Source organism: Amphiprion ocellaris, chromosome 4 (genome assembly GCF_022539595.1).
Source record: "Amphiprion ocellaris isolate individual 3 ecotype Okinawa chromosome 4, ASM2253959v1, whole genome shotgun sequence".
Lineage (NCBI taxonomy): Eukaryota > Metazoa > Chordata > Actinopteri > Pomacentridae > Amphiprion > Amphiprion ocellaris.
This window is the reverse complement of record NC_072769.1, coordinates 40,204,020-40,225,225: the sequence shown is the minus strand read 5'-3', so window position 1 is coordinate 40,225,225 and position 21,206 is coordinate 40,204,020. Positions and strand designations below refer to the sequence as shown.

Sequence of the window (21,206 nt, the reverse complement as noted above, 5' to 3'; positions counted from 1 at the left end):
CATGCAAAACCTGGCCTTGAATTTCTGTTGAAAGTATTTCAAGCAGCTCAAACAGATAAAGCTGAGAAGGCTTTGCTTGAGGACCAAGAATTTTTAAATCAGTTCAAGATCAATCAATTTTATTTTTGAATTCAGCATTTAATTTGCATACTGAAACTGTATCATTGTAAGGTGCTCTTAGAAAGAATCACTTAAATTCTCAGAACAGTAGAATTAAAAGGGAAGCGCTGTCCCGAGGTTTTGCTTGTATTAAAACATTTTCTCACTTTGACGAGATCCATTCAAGTGCCATTTAAACTTTTTGCCTTTCTAACAACCTTGGCAGTATTAAATCTGTGTTTATTCACGGAAGATTTGCTAACCTCCATGGCCTTTTCCAGCAAACTCTACTGTGGAAAATCTTCACATTCATAATTCTGCTGTATAGAGTGAGCTTTTTAGGACCTCTGTGTTCCAATACTAAAAATGATGAATACATGCTTGAATGCCCAGTGAAGATTTTAAAGCTAATCAAGAAAAAGTGAAGTTAAGATGCTGTGTGTCCTCTTAAATCTGTTTCTTCTCTTCCTCTGCAGAGTAAGTGTTTTCTTAGTGACTGGGGAGAACCTTAAGCAACCCCCATGGCTTTTATTGACCTCTATCGGCAACATAACAGCTGCAGTATTGGCAACAGCTTTCAGTTAAATGAAATTATCTTCTGACTAGAACCGCTGACCTACTGTTGCTCATTACAGATGACATCTCATAATAAAACTTTGTAAAATCCCATAATAACAGAGGTGGTATGCTCTGTCCTCGCTGATGCTTGATATCTAAACTTCTTATGGTTCAGATAAAGGTCATTAAATTTGTTGTGGTTCCACCTCTGAAGTCTGTCACGATCACGCTGCACGTATCCCACCCACTCCACGCTGCCAGGGCTGCCATATGCTTTTCCACTCTGTTTAGGTTTGTGCTTTTGTTGTTGTTGTTTTCGTACGGTGCGGTATTTATATTCTGATCGCCCACCATATCCTGCCCCCCCGCTGACACCTTGGCCTATCGTGTGGGGTTTCCATGCCAACTCCCACCCCAGGCAGCAGCCCTAATTGGACAGCAACCATGTTATGGTGATTTATGAGAGAAAAGCACAAGACTACAAGAAAAAAAAACAAAGTCATTTATCCATGTATTTTAGCCTAATTAATGAGGACAGACAACAAAATGCTGTGCGCAGATATAAATGGGCTTAATGGTCATTTGTAGGAATCCATTTTACTTTATTGTTCCCTTGTTATATTAATGCACCCCATTTGACTCATTCTTCATTAATCCATGCCTTGTGACTTCGCTTCCTTGTATAATTGTGTGTGTGCGACTGAGAGGATGTGTAACTCTGTATTCACACTTTTAAGTGGCACATCCCTTTGAAGTATGCCTGTATTCAAAATGTTTTTCAATGAACATGCATGGAATTAACCTTGATGCCATCAAGCCCAAACAAAATCAGATGCAGCAGCCACATGCAGAGACTAATTAACTGTATTTATGAGAGTTAATAAAACTAAGTCAATTTTGGGGAGAAATTTAGAACCTGCTCTCTTCTGTGTTCAATCATTTCCCAGCAGCTAAATGCAAAGTACATACTTATTATGCTTTCTTGGCACATCTCCAGGCTATGAATAATAGTGTGAGTCTGCTTTTGTGTGTGTGTATACATTGTGCTTGTGTATGCAAAGTTTCCTTGAAGACTCTGAAGGTTACTGGCACACTTTCTTACATCTGTGAGTCCAAAGATAGAAACAGATTCCTGATTACGTGTAAATGTTTGTCCTTGGTACACTTAAAGGAGCACATGTTGGGAAATATGCTCTCCAGGACTTATATATAGGCACACTGGAATCAAAAGACTTTGCACTGGGGTACAGAGAAGGCGTGGGGATGTATTTAGTTAGGGATGTACAGAGTTGTAGCAGGGGGAAGCAGGCCAACTGCCTGTAATGGAAATAGGAAAAGCTGCTGGGGATTGGACGCGAGCTGTTGGACTATATGACCTCAGACTGAGGAGCTCAAACTATTGTGGACCTATAAATATTTGATTATTACATAATGCTTATTTTGACCGGTCTATCTAGGAGTTTTGGATTTGAAAAATTGATAAATTATACATAACAGCCTCTGGAGAAGTCTGGTGGATGAGGAACATGGAGAATACTCCCTCTGACTGGTCTTGGGCAGCCTCTCACTTCTCTCATTTCTCCTGGTGCATGTTGCTTAGTGTCACTAATTCCTCTGCGACTAATGAAGAAAACCCAGGGACAGACGGTGCAGTTGGCCTTGCACACATTGTCGCTCACGCATCCCAGCCATTAGTAATCATTTTCCCATTCCCTTTGGTACTTCTGTATTCTCGTCTTTGTTTTAATTACGCTCCTAAGTTGCCATTTGTTAAAACCTCACGCTGCTCTCAGGCGTATCATACAAACTCTGACTGCACTCGTGACCAATGAGAAGCAGAGAACAGAGAATTAGTTCTGTTTGGGTAGTGGAATGAAACTTGGCAGGCAGGCTGAGGAGGAGCAGGAGGGTTTCCCTCTATCTCATACAAATCACCCTGCCTTCATTCTGTTATATTTCCCTCCCCTAGATTTGCACTGAATAAAACACAGAACAAACGCTTTCTGTATTCGGGTCAACACTGAACCCGTCTTTTAGTGTCAAACTGCAGGATGATTCCATGTTTTGAAGGATGGCTGGCAAATCTAGAAACTGATTCTGATGAAAGTGGGGGAAAAGTCATAGAGCTGTTGTGTGTTAAATCTGTCACACAAAAAAATCCATAACATCAAACTATTTCTTTATTGTATTCAAAGGGAGACTGAGCCAGAGGCGTTATAATGGTGAAGCTCTCACCTAAAGAATTCTGAGTAGAAATCCGTGGGGGAATTCTGTAACACCAAAGATGGCAGCTGTATGATTCATATCCTGTCTTTTTGCTCAAAAAGCAGCTTTGTGACAGCTAAAACAGGAAACATCCAAGTTGTTACACTGATGCAAGTGTGGCGTTGTGAAACTGCACACTTGTATAGTGGAGATAAAACTTGTAATGCGCTTTTTTATGTTCCAGTGGCCATTGAAATTGCATTTATGTCTCTCTCTCCATCATTTAGATAGAGCCTAACCATCTTGTTAGCATGAAATAACTACTCCAGGCTGTTACCAACATGGCTGTAAAACTGGCCGATAAGGACTCTGACTGAGCTGTGTGTGTTTTTATAGGACAGTAGTGACAGAGTTATACGAAGTGCCTACAGTCTTCCCAGTTTGCCCAGGTTTTCACTGAGCCAGACGACTGTTGGTCATCATTTGGGACTCCTGAAGCTGTGAGGGAGTAGAACAGTAGATTCATGCTTGTATGTGGTGCACATAAAGAAAAGGGTATCTAGATCTGTTGTGTGATTTGCACCTGCAATGTCACAAGACAACCTCAGTTGTTTTTCTTTCTATTTAATATCAAGTTAAATTTAAATAGTTGTAATTAGATGGTAGTTATGAGAATATCTCTTATAGTTTAGCAATGTGGACAGTCTTTGATGGTTGCATTATTTACAAATGACTAACAAATGCCACAGTTCTAGTTGCCATTTTCAGTTTAAATAAATGACATTTTACTTGTAATGGCTGCTATGTTTTCATGTTTTTGGTAAAATATGACATAATACTGTAAATATTTTTCCTTAATAAACCCAAGCTGTCCACTCTATGGACCTTTAAATAAGGATTAATCACCCATTTAAGAAGAAAAACACTCAGAGAGCACAGTACTCCGCCAAGGCTGCTCAGTCATCTTATGATTTCCAATGGATGGAATCTTTTAAAAATTCGTGCTCCGCAGTGGTGGATTTGTAGTAGGATTGCAATCATGTGATCGTCAGCAGGCAGCTGACGTAGTGTTCACTTGTTGTCACAGTTACAGTGACGCCGTGCCGCTATCTTGCAATAACACAGAAATCTTTAACAAATCCTTGGATCCAGACTATAAGCGGCATCACTGCCAAAATCTAATCAGCTGTTCCTTGTGTCATTTTGAGTAATGTTGCTAACAGACAGACAAACCAACGCTGATCGTCACATAACTCCACCGTGTTCCTTGGCGGAGTAATGATGTCTGGTAGGCTATTTTTAGATTCTTGTGGGTGTGGTTCAAAAACGGATCCAGACCACACTGTGAAGGTATCATCTATGCACAATATGTAAGGGTTAAAAATAAAAACCTGAAATATACCCTGAAAATCACAGAAAGCTTGACCAAGATCAATCTGATATAAGGCCTGAAACTGTGATGTACAAATACTGACTATATTGTATACCAGCATCAAAGCCCTTAATGTTGAAGAAGTCCACTGCTATGCTGTTGACGCTAATCATAATTATACTGGGATAGAGAAGACAATAGTAACACACTCCGGCACATGACCAACTCTTGTTTGTCACTGTCAAATTGATCCCAGCCATAGATTACCCATAGCGGATTGTCAGGACCAATTAAGGAGGGGTCACACAAACCTTGTAATGGTGAGTCATTTGAAATAAAAGCAGAGAAACATGAGTGAAAATGTCAGTGAAAGCTGGTCTGGACTGAGAAAAAGGCACGAGAAAGCATAAAATACAGAAGAGAAGTAAGGCGGTTTAGAAAAGTCTGAGGCTGTAGGAAGGGAACAGTTTTGATTGATTGGAGTCTTTGTACGTTTTTTTTCATTCTTCTATCTATCGGATGGCACAGATTCAATTTTAGTGACAATTTTAGAATTACGAATATTACCTTACCATCTGATTTTCCAACACGCAAGACGCTGCAATTATTGGTGAAAACTGTTTCTTGATTGGACCAACAAGAAGGGTGTCTCATTTGTATGCAACTTGGAATGATTGCCTTGTTGAGACAGAATCCACTGTATATAAACTATGACGGATGAGAAGTAAAGAGAGAGCAGGAAGAGAATCGAAAGGCTGCAGAGAGAATGCTAGGAGAGGTAAAAAAACAAAACAAAACAAAAGGTGGATTCAAAGTGAGCATGTTGGCAGTTATCTTGATGCTGTGCTGGTTTGTAAGTTAAGACAATAGACAGCAGATGTATAACAGAAACGGGAGAGAAAAGAGATGAGAAAATATGACAAGAAAGTTAACAAGAAATAAGAAAAGTCCTTTCTGTCACTTTCTACTATCTACTGTCTAATCCTTGTCTTGCTTATCAGCCCTGTCTCCTTTCTCTTCCTCTTATTCTATTAGAAAATGCTTATACATGACCAAACAGAGATCAGAATAAAATCCCCTTCTTCTTCCTGTGTGCCTCCCTCCCACTTTACATCTTTCTCAATATTACGTGTGCGTGGCTGCCTTAAGTCCTTCTTTTTATCCGTTGAGTCATCTGTTTTGATGTGTTCCGAGTTCACCCAAATAGTTGTGCATGTTCCTCCACCACACTCCACCCTCTTTAGCCCCTGTTTCTCCCCCATCTCTCCCTCCCTACTGAGGCCCAAATCTCCCTTTGTGCTCCTCAGTTTTTTTTTCTCCTTCCATCACCATCAATCCTGGCTGTCAGCGGCTGATCCTATGATTATGAGGGAGAGCTAAATAGACAGTGATGGCATGGTGGTTAATAGTGTTGGAATGAGATGGGTTTTTATGGATGGGGTGAAGAAGAGGACAAGGGGAAGCCGCTGGGCTGAGTAGTATTTTGGCTCAATTGGATCTGTGTATCCACAGGGATGTACAGATGGATGACAGAATAAAGGGAAAACGTAAACAAATAAGCAGAGAAACATCATAAATGCAGTTGTTTCCACACAGATGGGCTGCATGGTACAATTTAGCAATCACTATCTAACCATGCTCTGTGCATAGAAATGCAGAGTTGATTCTGATTCTGTAGAAAGAAGTGAAAGAGGAAAAGATCTGTGTGAATTTGAAAGAGGGTTCATTGTTGAGGCACAGAGGGCAGGAGCTTTAGTCACAAAGACTGCTCAACCAGCCGGTGTTTCAATGAATGTAGTAATTGAAGTGTCATCTGCATTTAGAATTGTGAGAGAGGCATCAACAAGTAGAGTAAGAAAAGCAACTCTTCCTCAGTTAACTGAGAATGTCATGGTTGGATGATCCAACAGTGTCAGAAGGAGCAGTATATGTACAATTACATAGACAGGAATGTTATAGTAGGACTACAGCGCATACAAACTCATGACGACTATGACTGCACATTGGAGAGTTCAGTGGTATTAAAATCACAGACACTGGTGGAACCTCTACAGAGATGTGGACAGAAGTGATATAGTCAGATGAGCCGTCCTTCACTATATGTTCAACAAATGGACAAGTGCATGTATGGCATCCCCAAGAGAATGGTACAGAAGTGAATGCCTGAACTCTACCATGAGGTTGATTTGTTTGAACTGTTGGCATGGTTCACATCTACTTGTTAAAGTGGCTCTGAGTGATCATTTCTGTCCTAATGGGAGTGTTCTCTTCCAGAGTGACAATACTCCCACCCGTAGCTCACTAAATGCTTTAATAAAAATTATTTGAATCAAATGCTTTTGCCCAGATCTCAACCCAAACCAACACCGATGAGAGACTTTTGACCGATGTGTTGGACAACAATCTCCCCCAAAATCCTGAAAACGCCAAATGAGTGAATATATTTTTGGAAGAACGGTGTTTATCCCTCTGGTAGAGTTCAAAGGCTAGGAGAGTTACTAAGACACTTAATGCAGGTTTCCCTTTAAATTTCAGCTATCTGTATCTGAATGTATTTTTGTGGATATGGAAAGTCTAATGAAACTTAGGGAGTAGCTTTGATGGGGCAGTAGCCATTCCCATGTCAGCATGTATTCCAAAAGTAGTCTGCAAGTTTTCAAGCTCAATCAGCAGCAGCTTCATAGCACCCCAGATATGTTTCAGTGGAAGGAACCAGTAGCCATGAAGATTGGCTCGTAATGCATCATTAAAGCACATGCTTCAATTGGCAGCATCTAAACAGCTCAGATAAAGGACAGTTAACACACGCAGAAATGTTTTCTGAGCTTGATTAATGACTTGTAGAAATTTGATCCACTGGAATAATTGCACAGTCCTCAAAGCGACAGTGATGTTTCCTCTTATTCTCAGTCCTAGAAAAGATATTCCATTTTTCACAAATAAAGACTCCTTGTACCTCTAAGGCAGAAGTGGAATTTTCAGAAATAACTGAATGAAGAGTTAATGGAGCTGAAGGGTCTATTCACATAACGTGGCATTTTTTGTGAGAATCAAGGTGAGGCTTTTTAGCTGAAGTAGCAGAGCCAGCTCAGCTTTAATTTAATATTCTGCATGCAAAACGAAGGCAATAATAGTTGACTCTGTGCACTGGTGTGTTTGGGATGTTGTAACTATTAACACATAAATAAATGCAGTGATTTTAACACAAGAGTCAAGCTGAGACTCGATGTCTGCTGTCACTTGACCTTAATCCCATTGGCTGACTCAGAATGTGAAACCGATAAGGGTTTGTACTGTAAGGCTATGGCACTCAACCATAAAAACCTCTGTGGTTATCTTGTATGTTAATTGTGAGACCATGTACAGTACAGTACTGCTGTATATACATATTTAAAAAACACGCTGTCTTGCACTGTCTACCCAAAGTGGATATCTAATCTGTCAAATTCTAAATGACATTTTAGCCTAATGCTTAATGTTTGATAATGCGCTGCTCTGATATCGCCACATGCTGCTCTTTGCACATGGCTGGCTCTCATTTTCCATGGAGTGAACAAACTACTTGTTTTTTACATATTAGTCATTTGTTCAACCACTGTTCTTTCATAATCTGAGAAGCTGTGCTGCTGGAAGGACAGCTGGCTGAGAGGAGAGCAGAACAGAATTTGCAAGATGTGTTTTGGACAGATGGACACTTCTGATGTGAATTCAGGGTTGATCTTTTATTTATTCAGGGCTGGAATACTTGGTTCACATGCTTACTCATTCACTAGTAATAATTTTCACTGGAGCCACTGGTTAGATTTAATGCCTTACTGAAAGGAGAAAATTTTTAATCGACTTTTCCCAAACTGATTTTCCATATTTGCTTCTGTGATAAGTGACTGTGTTTTTGTGTTTGTTTTTTGTGCAAGGCCAAGTTTGCCGTTGGTTTGGGTGTTACAGAAAGATGAGGTCAGTGTTGCCCTTGTGTGTGTGTGTGTGTGTGTGTGTGTGTGTATGTGTGTGTGTGTTAATCAGAGTGTTGGTGCGATTTTGTCCCCACTGACGAGCCAGTCAGTTAGCATGCTGGCTGGAGGAATTTTAGCGGCTGGGTTAGAGTGATGCACTGTGGGTAGTGGCAGAAACAGTGGGTTCTGGCTGTGTGGCGGTTATCCGAATGTCATCCACACACCCACTCAGACGAAGACAGCGGGAGATTGAATGGTACAAACAGGGAAGGAGAGCATAGTGGTTTTTTTCTTAAGTCCTTAAGAATTGGAAAAACAGGATAAGGAGAGGCGAGTTTGGGAGCTGAGAAGACGATGATTTTCATTAGGAGGAAAAAAGTAATGAGACTGCAGAGAGATGTTAGTAAGGCTGCACTACTCTGGCAGAGATCAAATAGAAAGAAAGATTGTCAGGGGCAGTGGGGAGGAGAAGAAAACAGTTAGTATGCACATTAAAGAGATGTAATTTGGCTTGCAGTGAGAGAGGAAAAGGGAGAGAGAGACAGTATACGGTTGCCAGGGACAACAGACTGAATGGAAGCATGCAGTCATCCTCTCAACCCCCCCACTGCCTTCCACTCTCTGTGGATGTGCATTTGATCCACCTTCACCTTTAAAGCCTACGTTTTCTCATCCTCCTCAGAGCATGACTTGTTATCTGTCACTGCTTTCATTCGCCCTCCCTATTTACATTTACATGCAAGCTCATACTGTATATGTGTTCAGTGTAAATGCATGTGTCTTCATCCTCTGCATCAAGTGGACATTTGAAGAACTTCAGTAATAGGAGACTTCTACACTGAGTACATTTTTCAGTCCCAGAGGTTGGTGATTGACTAGAAAGAGAAATGATTAAAGCATGTTTTGTTTGTGGCAACTAATACACTGGGTTAAGTTTAAGCAGAGATTCTGGCTGTGGGAATAATTGGTCCTAATTAAAATATTGACTTGTTGGCAACCCTCTTGATTGTCCCACTTCTGTCTTGGATTTTTTTGTGTAGTTATTTCGTTTTTTGTTGTTTTGTATTTTGTGCTTACTGCAGGTGCAAAAAAAAAAGTTTACAGTAAAAAAAAAAAAAAAAAAAAAATGAAAGTTAACTATTCATTCATCAGTTATATCTGCTCCTTCGTTTGAGCGTCATGTTTCTGTTGACAATGTGAGAAAGATTTGTTCCAATCAGGTCAGCAGTCAGTCAGATAGATGGAGCCACTGATGTTCACATTCAGACCTAATTAATGTATTAACAGGCTAAAACATGACATGAAGCAGCAGGTCCGGCCATGAAAACTTCCATCCTCTACAGAATATTAATAATGTTTAATAGTATTCAAATAGAATGTCCATGAATATGCAGAACGAATACCATGATCACTTCCTAAGTAACTTTATTTCACAGATCAGTGGTATACATTTCAACATGTCAAATTTGGATGAATTGGTCAAAGTTATTTTTCTCTTTTGTCACCTCTCATGGGCTATGCGTCACCACACATCAGAGCCACATAACTCCAATTAGGAGGATGTCACCTACAGAGCCACTGATTTGCTTAGATTGGATACACTGAGTACAGGAACAAAATTTTAGATTGCAGAGTTTAATGACTTTTTTTGAATTGATTTGAAGTGCTATTTCCTCCTCAAATATTTCTAGCATTTGGCTCCTAAGTGTAGCTTATTATGACTTGACTCTTTCACTGTGTTAGTGTCGTTTGGATTTAAAAAGACACAAGCCATTTTATTATGCACATATGTGGACTTAATGCTCCATCTTTGTAAATTATTTAATAGCTGTCTGTGTGGAACCATATTCATTTTAATCAGTCTACAGCTGCCCCTATTCAAAATTCTGCTACTCTTCATTCACCCTGAGATTCCCTGAAGTTCATTTCTGTCCATCTTCTCTTTCTTCCATCTAAAGTTACTAAGTCTCTCCATTTTTCTTCTTCCTTCGGTTCCTTGATGGATTATGGCCTCAAGCAGACTGCAGTGGATCAAAACATAATTTTCACCCATATATTTTGGAATGAATCTACGTTGTCTCTTTCTCTTCTCCCCTTTGCTGTAGTTCAGAGAAGAAAAGTTGGCCTATTTCTCCCGTCCTACACCCACAACCACCTTTCTCACTTATTAAAACCTACCTTCTGTTTGTTACACTTTCTCGGGAAACCCGCTGAAGCCTTGTTTGTTGTTCAGTTCTTAATTCCAAAACACATTTACTCACTAGTTTCAGTGAAACCATATGAAGGACAAATTTCACTCAGAAAACCCCTTCTGCTGTCCTTCACCCATTCCTCTTTAAGCCACCTCCACACATTCTCAAGACCACCATCTTCTCCAGGTTATAGTCGGTAATCTTCCATTTCTGACATTTAACTTATTATTCAATCCATCTGCTGGGCTGATCCTCCTTCTTACCCCTTTCTCTCATCTTTCTCGCTGTCTCTCACAACGCTCCCTCATCTAACCTTTACTTAAAGCCAGAGCATTTACACATAGATGGAGGAAAAAGATATTCAGCTCTGTTCTCTCCTGAAACCACTTAATATCTCTCCAATGCTGCTGTGGCTCCACCCTTTCTCTACCAGACAAGTTGGTGCTGACCTGCATTGGTATGCTCTGATATTTGAGTGGGCCAAGTGGATTCCCTTCTCTGTTTTACAGCAGATATATATTTCGTTTGTACAGCAGTGGTTATTGCATTTGTTTCTTTGTTTCATTTCATGTGCACTTAGATGTGTGACAGAAATGCTACCTGCTGAAGGTCGGGCAAATAATGGGTATCAGTAAATCAGACTAAGTTGGGCAAAGTGCAGCTATCTTTAGGCCAGTAGCTTTCAGTTGCTGTGAAAGCGACTGGCCCAGGGAATGTCCCAAAATGCAGATTTAAGACGTAATGCTCTATTGCGGTGGTAGGAATTCCTGACCCATCCTGATCGACCAACCCCTATCATGAGGCCGTTTTCCACGGCAGAACTTGTGGGCTGTTTTAGGTTAATCTGCACCTTTGTGTGTGTTTTCCACCTTGCAGGAAATGACCCTTTACAACCTCTTTCGGAAGAAAGTACCTTCTCCAGGGCGTATACTTCTGAGCATCCCTGAGGAACTGCTGCATGAGGTTAAACTCTGAAGATAAATTTGGATTGTTTAAACTCACAAATGACAACAAGCACCATTTTTTTTCTGCCTTCTTGATGTCCATGTTGATAGCAGTCTTTTGCTCTCCAACATTGTCATCTTCAAAGTAAAATTCACCTAAAATGGCTAAAATAACAGACATTCATTGTTCTATTTTCTACGTGCTCATAGAACTGGAATTATGTAGAAATACGTACTACTTGTTGTTATTTTGATGCATTCAAAGGTAACCTTGTTTAGAGCCTAAACTGCAGTAGAAACAGATTGGCTGAAGGGGCCATTTTAGGGACCATTCCTCTAAACGTGCTGTCGCAGGTTCCAGCAATGGAAAACTGCTCATAGATTGATCAACAAAGCACTAACAGTTCTTTGAATCCACACCAGATGGGGAAACAGCTTTGTCTTTCCAACTGTGATTTGAAAGATTTTGCAAGTCACCCTCAGATCAGAAATCACTTATGTGTGTCGAGTCACAAGTGTTGTATTTGGCAAATTAGTTAAAAGAAATTGTGACTAAACATTTAGGCATTGGTCAAGTTGTTATTCAGATTAAGACCCTGAGGAAACCCTCATGAAATGGTCTCACCACTTACTTAGTGCAATGCATTTTAAAGCGGATGTTTCATTTCTAACCTGTCTTAGATCGAAAGGCTTGATTTGGTTGGATGAGCAGAAAGGTGGCAAGATTCAGACATTTGAAATGACTTAATTGGTTTGACTTTTTGGTCATGTCTACTACAGTGGCCTAAGGTCACCACTAATAACTGTCAGTAGTTTTCAAGCAATTTCTAGAGTGCTGACCAAAGTTGTAAAACTGATGTTATATAAAACTTCTCCATGTCCAGCTAGACAACTTTTGTAGTGTGCCTTTGAAAAGAGACCATTATTTTATAGTTATTAGAGCCAAGTTTTAGTCTTATAGATTTAACTTGATTCATTTATTGCTTAAGTTACAGCATAAACGAGCAACTGTTTTTCATGTCCATTTTAGTCATTCACATGCAAGAACAGTTACAGCAGATCTTTTTCCAGAGCAAACATTTCAATATGTCGCTGTAGGGAAAGCACAGATAAAACTGATCACAGCTCACTTCTGTTAGGTGTCTCAGTAAGACTTAACGGTAACCCAGCATGCACAAAAACATGAAACCCTTCAGTGGAGTGCAGCCATCAGTAATACACATGTGCTTTCCCCACTGTGACAGTTCAATATGTCTGTTCTGAAAAATGTCTGTTTTCAGAAGTTGCCATATGATAACATGACTGCAATGTCAATCAGTTTATCAGTATGTTATGTCAGTTCCATTAATGCTTTTTTCTGAATGACAGAAGTAACATAAAATACGTATTCTGTTTGAAACAATAAATGATCTTGCATTCTGAACAGTCTTAAAGTCTGTTTCTGCTTAATATGGGGAAGCTGTGAACTGATCTCAAAGGCGACGCCGTCTTCACCGTCTATCATTCAAATACACATGCAGCGCCTGCATACATAATCAGACACAATCTAGTTATAATCTGGTATGGAATTTGCTAATAAATATTTGGACGTATTTGACCAAACACAATTTTTCAGTCAATCAAGAAAAAGACTGTTGCTATGCGCACCTAATCGAGGCTGTCTCGTTAATTTAAGTTTTGCATTGATTTGATCTCTATCTCCGTCTCCCTCTTTCCTTGCATGTTTCTCTGACTGAAATGTAATTTAAAGTTTTATTAACTTGTCCTTCCCTCTCTTTTCTCTCTCTCTTGTTTAGTTCTACATCTTCTTGCTTTGGCCTGCAGAGAGAGAACAATTTGCTGGGACAACACCTGTTTCCCTGCCTGTATGGATGCAGGGATCAGATCCAGTTGGACCACAAGACACAAACATATACCACCATTAAGACTACAATTTATAAATCTTCTGTGAGCAACACTCATCATTTACCAAGAACACATTTGCTTAAAAGAAGCCATCGCCACTCAGACCCTGAAGGCTCTGCTGACACGCTACCTACTGGTGTCCTCGAGTGGGCAGGACTTCACTACCTTCTGCGCTTTGGAGTTCACTTCATCCACTAAAGTACAGGTGAGTTAGTCACTTCACACTGTCCTCTCTAATATGAAAACCCCTCACATTCTCGTGCAGATCAGCTGTCATTTTAACTCCTATTCAATTCTAGTGAGGCATGGACTTTCTAATAAGTCCGGTGCTTCGGGCATGGTTTGACAGGGCAGCCAGCCTGAGCTGAAGGCTCACCCACTGACGCTCTATTCAGCATGAGCACCCAGTGGCATTTAACTGTGAAAGGCATCGGAATGTGAAGGACTTTTTTCCTTAAATGTTACGACCAATTCTGGCCAAGCTAGCCTGGCTGGCAAAGCAGGATGTCTGTTGCCATAGCAGCAGGTGCTAATCCATATGCATGACCGGAATGAGATTTTTGGAAAGGTGTGTTGAACTGTGCAGAGGGAGAAGGCTGTGTAAGACTGCTTGGGTTTAATATATTTCTTGTATCTGTCATTTTGGCAGAAATGGATGTGTGGCTTTGGCTCAGTGTCAAGGTTAAGTTGAAGTTTGGGCTGTTGAAATGCATGATGATGAAATCTGCTGCCATTTAAGAGAAACTACAGCAATATCTCTATCATGTTTTTAGCTACAGCCCATATTCTGCAGTTATTTTGTTTTTTGGCTGAGCATCCTCTGTGTCCTCTACGATTCTGTCCCACTTTTGGTACCACGCTGAAAGTTCTACAGCAGGAAGTGTTCTTGTTTTAAAGACATTACTGGGTTAAAATCCTTCATCACAAATGTAGGCTCTGTCCTAGTTTTACAGCGGGGAAATTGGGTTGTTTTTTTTTCTTGTTGTCTTGTGAATGTTAATGAATAAGTCTGTCTTCAAGTTGTACAATCTTTAATTATCTTTACCGAATAGTTACTGAAAAGCTCTAAACTCAAACATATGCTCAAATAACAACACAAAATTCTATGCATGCAGTATCCCAATTAAAATCAAAGACTTTCACACACTTTCAAATGTATCTGTAGATCTCTGTAAATAATATTCACATCAACGTTATGCAGATATCAATATGTTAGCTGCTTTGATAGCAAACTTAGTCTAGCTAATTGGGTATTTTGTATCAGCTCAAATCAGCTGCATCTCAGATTTTGTCAAGATCAAGGAGTCAAGATGTGTATGCATATTCTGCACATATCTTACAGTTTTTCATAAGAAAAGAGAGAATTCACACATTTACTATTCAGCTGTTCATCTTATTTAGCCCATATTCTGCTGACATCCAGTGTTGTGACTTGTTCAAATAAACCATTGAAATCTAATCTAATAAGTTCTAGATAGTTGCTCACAAACTATTATTCTGGAATGTGGTGTAAGCAAAGCAAGGATTTGCATTTTAAATTGCCACTTTTAGTCAAAAATATGAAAAAAATAGGATAATAGCAGCAGTTGTGCTCAATAAATCCATTCATTCACACACACTGACGCTCATTGCAGGCATTTAATGGCAGAGGATGTTTCTATAAGCAGATTTTACTGCTATGAATTCAAATTTTATCATAAGTTTTGTTCGGGACTTTATTTAAATACATTATTTATTACTATTTCAACTTTTTTTACATTTATGTTTTGTTTTGATTTTACAACAACAATACTACCAGCTTTTAAAAAGAATATGCTGCAGTTTTACTTAATATTGTTGACATATACAAGTTTAATGATTAAGAAAAAAATCACATTTAGCAGAGCTTTAGTTACATTTCATTTTATGTTTAAGTGTATTCTGCATTTCTGGCTTCTTGTACAAATTGAAACTCATGTGAAACAGCAGCTTAAATTTCCGCCCTACAAAATGTGTGAACATATTGGCTCATATTCTGGCACCTCGAAAAGCTGCGTGTTTCTTAACTCATGTCGCCTCTTTATTTCTCGGAAAGCTTATTAAAAAGCTTCCAGTCTGCTTGGAATTCACTTTTTTCATGGCACTTTAATGAACGCCTCCATAATTCAAGTTTAAAAACTCATTAAGATCAAAACACCTCATAATAAGACTCCTGCAACGCCACTTTGGGCTGTACATATTTTAATAATGTGTTGAGGAATATTTTTACTCAGTATCAGGATGCTGAAGCTCTTCACTGTGAAAAAAGAAGGTTTATGATCTTTTATTGGAATGGCACCAGTACCAGAAAGGCCTTCTCCTGCCATGTTCAACAACTAATCGGCAACAGATCAGTCTCATCAGAGGTTTGGTGCTAATGGATCAAGATGGTTTGGGACTGAACTGCATTTCAAATCTCACCAAAGCTGAAATATGTTTCACTTTCTGTTGAGGACATGGGGCAACTAGCAAGTGTAACAAGCCCCTAAACTTGATCAAATATACCTCTAAGCTCATCTGGCACGCAGGAGAGAAGCAGCTTAATTACTTGGAACAACAAACGTACTTTCTTACAACACAGTCATTTAAGCTCTCTTTCTAAATCTCTTGATACCGATCATCTGCTTCAGCTGTTTCTCCACAAAAGCACCATGTTCTCAGTATTTATACAGTAAATGCTGTGACAAAGTGGGTGAGAACTGTCATTTCTCCTCAACCCTTGTCCCTTGATACTTTCATGCTACACAATACACAACATCCTTCTGTGTGTTTTGCTTTAATTTAACCATGCTAATGTAACATTGCAGCACATACCGTCCCATGTTTGTGTTAATATTATGTTTACATCCATCATACGGAGGATTAAAGGAAAACAGACGGCAGAATTAGTATCAGTTATCCTTTATGTAGCTACAGGTCAAATGTAGTTAAATTGTTTGTCCCTTTGTTCATATGTACCTTTCTTTGTTCCTTTTTTCTGGCTCACCGTGCAGGACTAGTGCTTTCAGGGAGACATTTAGAAATGCTACTAGTTGGTGGTGTGTACAGTAAAGCTGTTTACAGAGTTGTTTGTGTCGAAGTTAAAGAACAGGTCACCATGCTGTATGATGGTAGAGCTGAAGTGAGTAGGTGTGAATTGAACGCCCTATATAAGGGGTAGAAAGTTTGGTTACTCGAGAGAGGGGAGAGGTTGTGTTGCTACAATGTGACGGTTTTTCTTTTTTGAGTAGCGCCAAATTAATTTTGAAATTATCTTTATATTATATTTTTAGTCTGCTGAGACTGCCTGTCACCTTCCTTGACCTTTTTGGCCAGACTACTCTACATACACGACTGATGTAAGTTTGCTATGGATACAGATGTAACATCATTCATGTAAGGCCCTTGGTCGAAATGTAGGTTTGCAGAAAAGCCTGGCTCAGCACTGCTGTTAACCAGAGTGAAGGTTATGCAGTAGCTAAACAGCTCTTTCTAATTTTCTGTGCTTTCTTACATTTCAATCTGATGTTTAAGGACAAAAAACACAGACACAAAGTTGTGAATGAACTGGTTTATTGATAACCTTTACAAAAGGAATCCCATGTGAATTTTGTGACATCTTTGCCGACATTTCATTTAGCAGTCAGCTACCACCCATCTTCATTTTTCACTGTGTTGTAAGCTCTGAATGTTGCTAAGCCATAAATTTGCGATGCCTTGACTCCGTTTGTTCGGGTTTTTCTTCAGTCGATGGGATTTTGCTGTCTGATCATCTTTGTCATTGCTGTGACTAAACCATCATTAGTTTATTTCTTTTAGGAGGTGGTTAAAATATGTTGGCTGAATATTGCAGAATTTAGGAGATTGGACACAACCCGAGTTTCCAGAACCTGCTTCTCTTTTCTTACAATTCTTGCCTATATGTGATCTTGTTGGGACTCTCCACCTTCTGAGCTCTGGTGTTCACAGCGACTGTAGTTCAGAATTTTCTCCTGGAACTGTTTTTAGATGCATAGCCTGGTCTGGTGATTTAGTTCTGCAGTTTGCTCTGCAGAACTAAATCACAGCACATCTTTCAGCTTGTGACTGTAGCCTGTACCAACTCACTTGGAAGCATATGAATCAATTTTATGTTTTTGAGTTGCTGCATAATTTGGTTCATGCACCCTACATAAAATTTTCATTGCAGCTACAGTATACCTTTACTGCACCTTTTTTGGTTTAAGCATAATAACCAATTGTAAGTAGAGCTGGGTTATATTTATAAACTGCTTTGGTATAAGCTATACAGTCATTTATACTGTAGAGACATTTGTGTAGAAAATTCAAAACTAAATTTCCCTCATAAAACAAATGTTGTCCTGCTGTATGACAATGACAAGAGGTAAAAAAAAAAAAGACACACTGGGTCTTCTTGGCATTTAAATATAAATGACAATCTCTGCCTGTAATTCTATAGCACTATACAGTAGTTTGTTTGGTATAAATCTTTATCTTGTCAGTGCTGTAGTCGAGCATAAACAGATATGAGTGTCATTTAGATATAGTGCACATGAGGCATTTTGGTATTTTAATGCTTCATATGAATATTATAACAACATGTATCTTTGTAAGGTTGGTCATTATCCCGATGAGGGCCAAGATTTAGTGACTCATTAACATGGATGAGAAGACTTTATGTCAAAGACATCTGGTGTAGGCCATGAATTCATTTAAACTGGAGAGAAATTTGTGTAAAAAATGAAACCTAAATTTTCCTCATGAAAGAAGTGTCTCCCTTTGTGCATATGTGAAGTGCAGAGCAGACGGGTGTGAGCTGCCCCATCTTTTTAGTATGCACTCTGCTGGTGTGGTCCTGACGTGACTTGATTAAATGGTTTATCCTCCCAGAGCCAGAGGTTAGTGCACTCAGCATTCACCTTGAGCAGCACACAACACATCACCACTTATCTATTCGACTATGTCAGCTGTGTGTTTGTGTGTGTGTGGCTCTGTGCACACTGGCTATAGGTTAACTTGTGGTGGTGAACAGTGTCAGGGAGAGTGCAGGGGGCGGGGGCTGCAGGTGACAGATGTGAGTGCAGAAGTCTGAATGTGTCTATGTTTTTGTGTGTTAAATATGTACCTTGCTACCAGATGTACTGTTGCTTTGTGTTTGTGTAGAGATCTGCAGGGTTGTGTGCATGTTGTGTGTTAGAGTACTGTGGTTATAGTGCAGCTCTGTGTGTGTTTGTATGAAGTCAAGATCACCTCTCAAAGCATTGCTGCTCACTTCACATCTTCCTGATCACCGTGGTGATAGCTCAGTCTGACGGCACAGCTGTATTTGGGATGAAAAAACTGGAAGTTTGCTGATAAGGATTTCTGCCCGCCTGAGCGTGTGTGTATACCGTATGTGTGAGCATTTGAACCTTGATAAGGTAAAAGTGGGACATTTTCCCCTTTTCCACTCGTTGCTTTCTTTCTGATTTTGGCACTTTTTTTGCTTCCATCTTTGGTCTTGTTTTGAGAAATGCATCGTAATTCCAAGTGTGGGTTTAAAAATCTTTGTGTTTCAGGCTGAACGATGGCTTTCTGTTGAGTGATTTAACACCAGTGAAGGATAGCTGTGAACCAATGAGTAATATATCTTTAAGTTGAATGAAAGTCTTAGAGACCTTTGGGTAATGCATCTTCAGCTCACTGATAGATTTACAAATCAGCTAATTTGACTGAGAAATCAATCAGTGCAGTGAAGGATTACATTCACTTAATTGGAATACACTTTAGATCTCAACACAACTTGAGGACACAGGATGTAAGCTAGAAGTAATCACACTGTTTGCACTTCCTGCCCTTGAATCTCTTTGTTAGTCTTCCTCTCTGTATGTGAGTCTGTTGGTTCAGTGCTTGCATTCATCACCGGCTGCTTCTAATGTCTGTGATGTATCATTTTAAGCTTATCTACTGTTGCCATTTTTGCAAGTCATGTCAAATAAGAGCTGCTGCTATCTGGGTAAATGGAAAATTCTGTGTGTGAACATTTGCTTTTAAAGCCAGTGTTTGGAGAAATGTGTTCCAGGATTTGACTAGGCAGGCTCAACAATAAGCCCCCAGGAGGATGCGCTAATCTCTTTCATCACCTCTACATCCCTCCATCCTTGATTCCGTCCAATTTTTTTCCCACTTTTTCCCCTCCTCTCTGCCAGTGAGTGGAGTGCCAGGTTCTACCATTGCTTTTCAAACCCAGTGAGAAGTTGGGGAAGGTTGCCAAACACACAATCTTCCCCCACACAAACAGAAACACTTGTCATGGACCAGAGGACCAGATTTGATCAAGAGGCTCTGCTCGCTTGGCCAGCTCGTTCTCACCGCTGCCCTGCTTCACCTGGGATGTTTCCTTCTGCTTTGGCTCATTGTGGTGTGGATCCGGGGGCTTTCCTAGTTCAGCCACCTGCAATCAACCCACGCATCCCGAGCATCCTCCTGCCATGCAGAGTGCCTGCTGACAGAGAGGTAAGGTGGTAAGGAGGGAGGGAGAGCCGTGTGCATTAGCCATGCTAATCTCATTAGTGGGGCCATGATTGAATCCTGTAGGAATCTGCCAGCACTGCCAGGAGAGACGGAGGAGCTTGTATATTATTAAAGGGTTTGCTCTGTTGTAGGGGGTGAAGAGGTTGGGAAAAGGGAAGATGGGAATAAGTAGACAGAGAGGCAGAGAAGAGACAGACAGACAGACAGACAGACAGACAGACAGACAGACAGACAGACAGACAGACAGACAGACAGACAGACAGACAGACAGACAGACAGACAGACAGACAGACAGACAGACAGACAGACAGATGGACTGAGAGTGAGGGAGGGTCAAACGAGATGGAAAATGCACAGAAATGCACATCGTCACACTGGAAAATAATCAAATTTTCACCAGAAACAGAGAAGAAACAGACACCGAAAAGGAGACAGAGATGTTTCCTCCCACTATACCAAAGCTGACTCTAAAAGACAGTGAAACGTAAAAATAAAGAGTTATAAAGCGAGGATAATGAGAGACACTCAAAAACAAATGAAAAGTACCTGTAAAATAGATTGAAGGCATTATCTCTAATTGCTCTATTACAGCAGGACTGACTACTGCTGCTCCGAACATAAACTTAACAAGAGCAACACGCAGCATTATCAACCAAAATTAAACAATAGAAAATACCAAATTAAAACAAACAGCCCTGTGAGGATGGAAGGGATGTGTGACTGAATATACGACTAGCTAGACACAAGTATTGAAACAACAGGCAAAAAAATGTGAAATTGAAAAAGCAATCCTTCAGTGCACTGCATGGCGGTAATGAAAATGCAACAGCAGCACAGGGAGCTGATGCTTACTCATGTGACAAGCACAAAACAGAATATGAAAGACAGCAGAGCATCAATTTAGGTTTCTGAGATAAAATGAGAATAGGCAGGAGAGGAAGGGGCCAAATGTGAGATCTGAAATAAATCTAGCAAAGAAGAAATCGCTCAAATTATTAAATTGAAAGATGCCCGTCATCCTGAAAGTGGCCTCACCACCCTATCAAAGTAAATGTTTTCCCCCTCAGTTTCAGTAATTTATCGGACTCCCCTGCCATTTATTGGTAACTCTGCCCTTCTACAGCCTCCACAGTACAAGACCTTTGAATCCTAATACTCTGTGTCCCTCCAAACTAAACTCTCTGTTTTCCACATTGCTCTGCTCCTTTCTCTGGTCTTCAAAACAACCTATCTTCTTATTTCTAGCCTCCCCTCTGCTGGTCAACCACTCGTTTCTCCAACTATTCCTCATTCCTCTCATGTCTTTTCTCCACCTCTATTTCCCCAGCGTTTTTGCTCTATTTTCTAATTTGTTTCCATCTCCCGTACCCTCTGTCTGCGCTGCCTCTCCCAGAGGAGTTTGATGTTGTTTTTGCTACTGCTCCAGTGGCTTCTAACCTATGAGTTCTGGAATCGTTGTCTAAGCAGATTG

General features: G+C 40.0%; 1 protein-coding gene across 3 annotated transcripts in view; it reads left to right on the top strand.

The window, feature by feature from the left end:
• The window catches only part of elfn2a (extracellular leucine-rich repeat and fibronectin type III domain containing 2a), a 290,230-nt gene that overhangs the window by 83,150 nt on the left and 185,874 nt on the right, over positions 1–21,206 (top strand). For 2 of the 3 annotated variants that reach the window (XM_055010276.1, XM_055010277.1), the window contains one exon: positions 13,117–13,430. The gene's annotated coding sequence lies outside the window, so the exon portion shown is untranslated. Of the gene's footprint in view, positions 1–11,259; positions 11,340–13,116; positions 13,431–21,206 lie in introns of those variants that run through there. The other variant, XM_055010278.1, reaches the window with a different exon arrangement.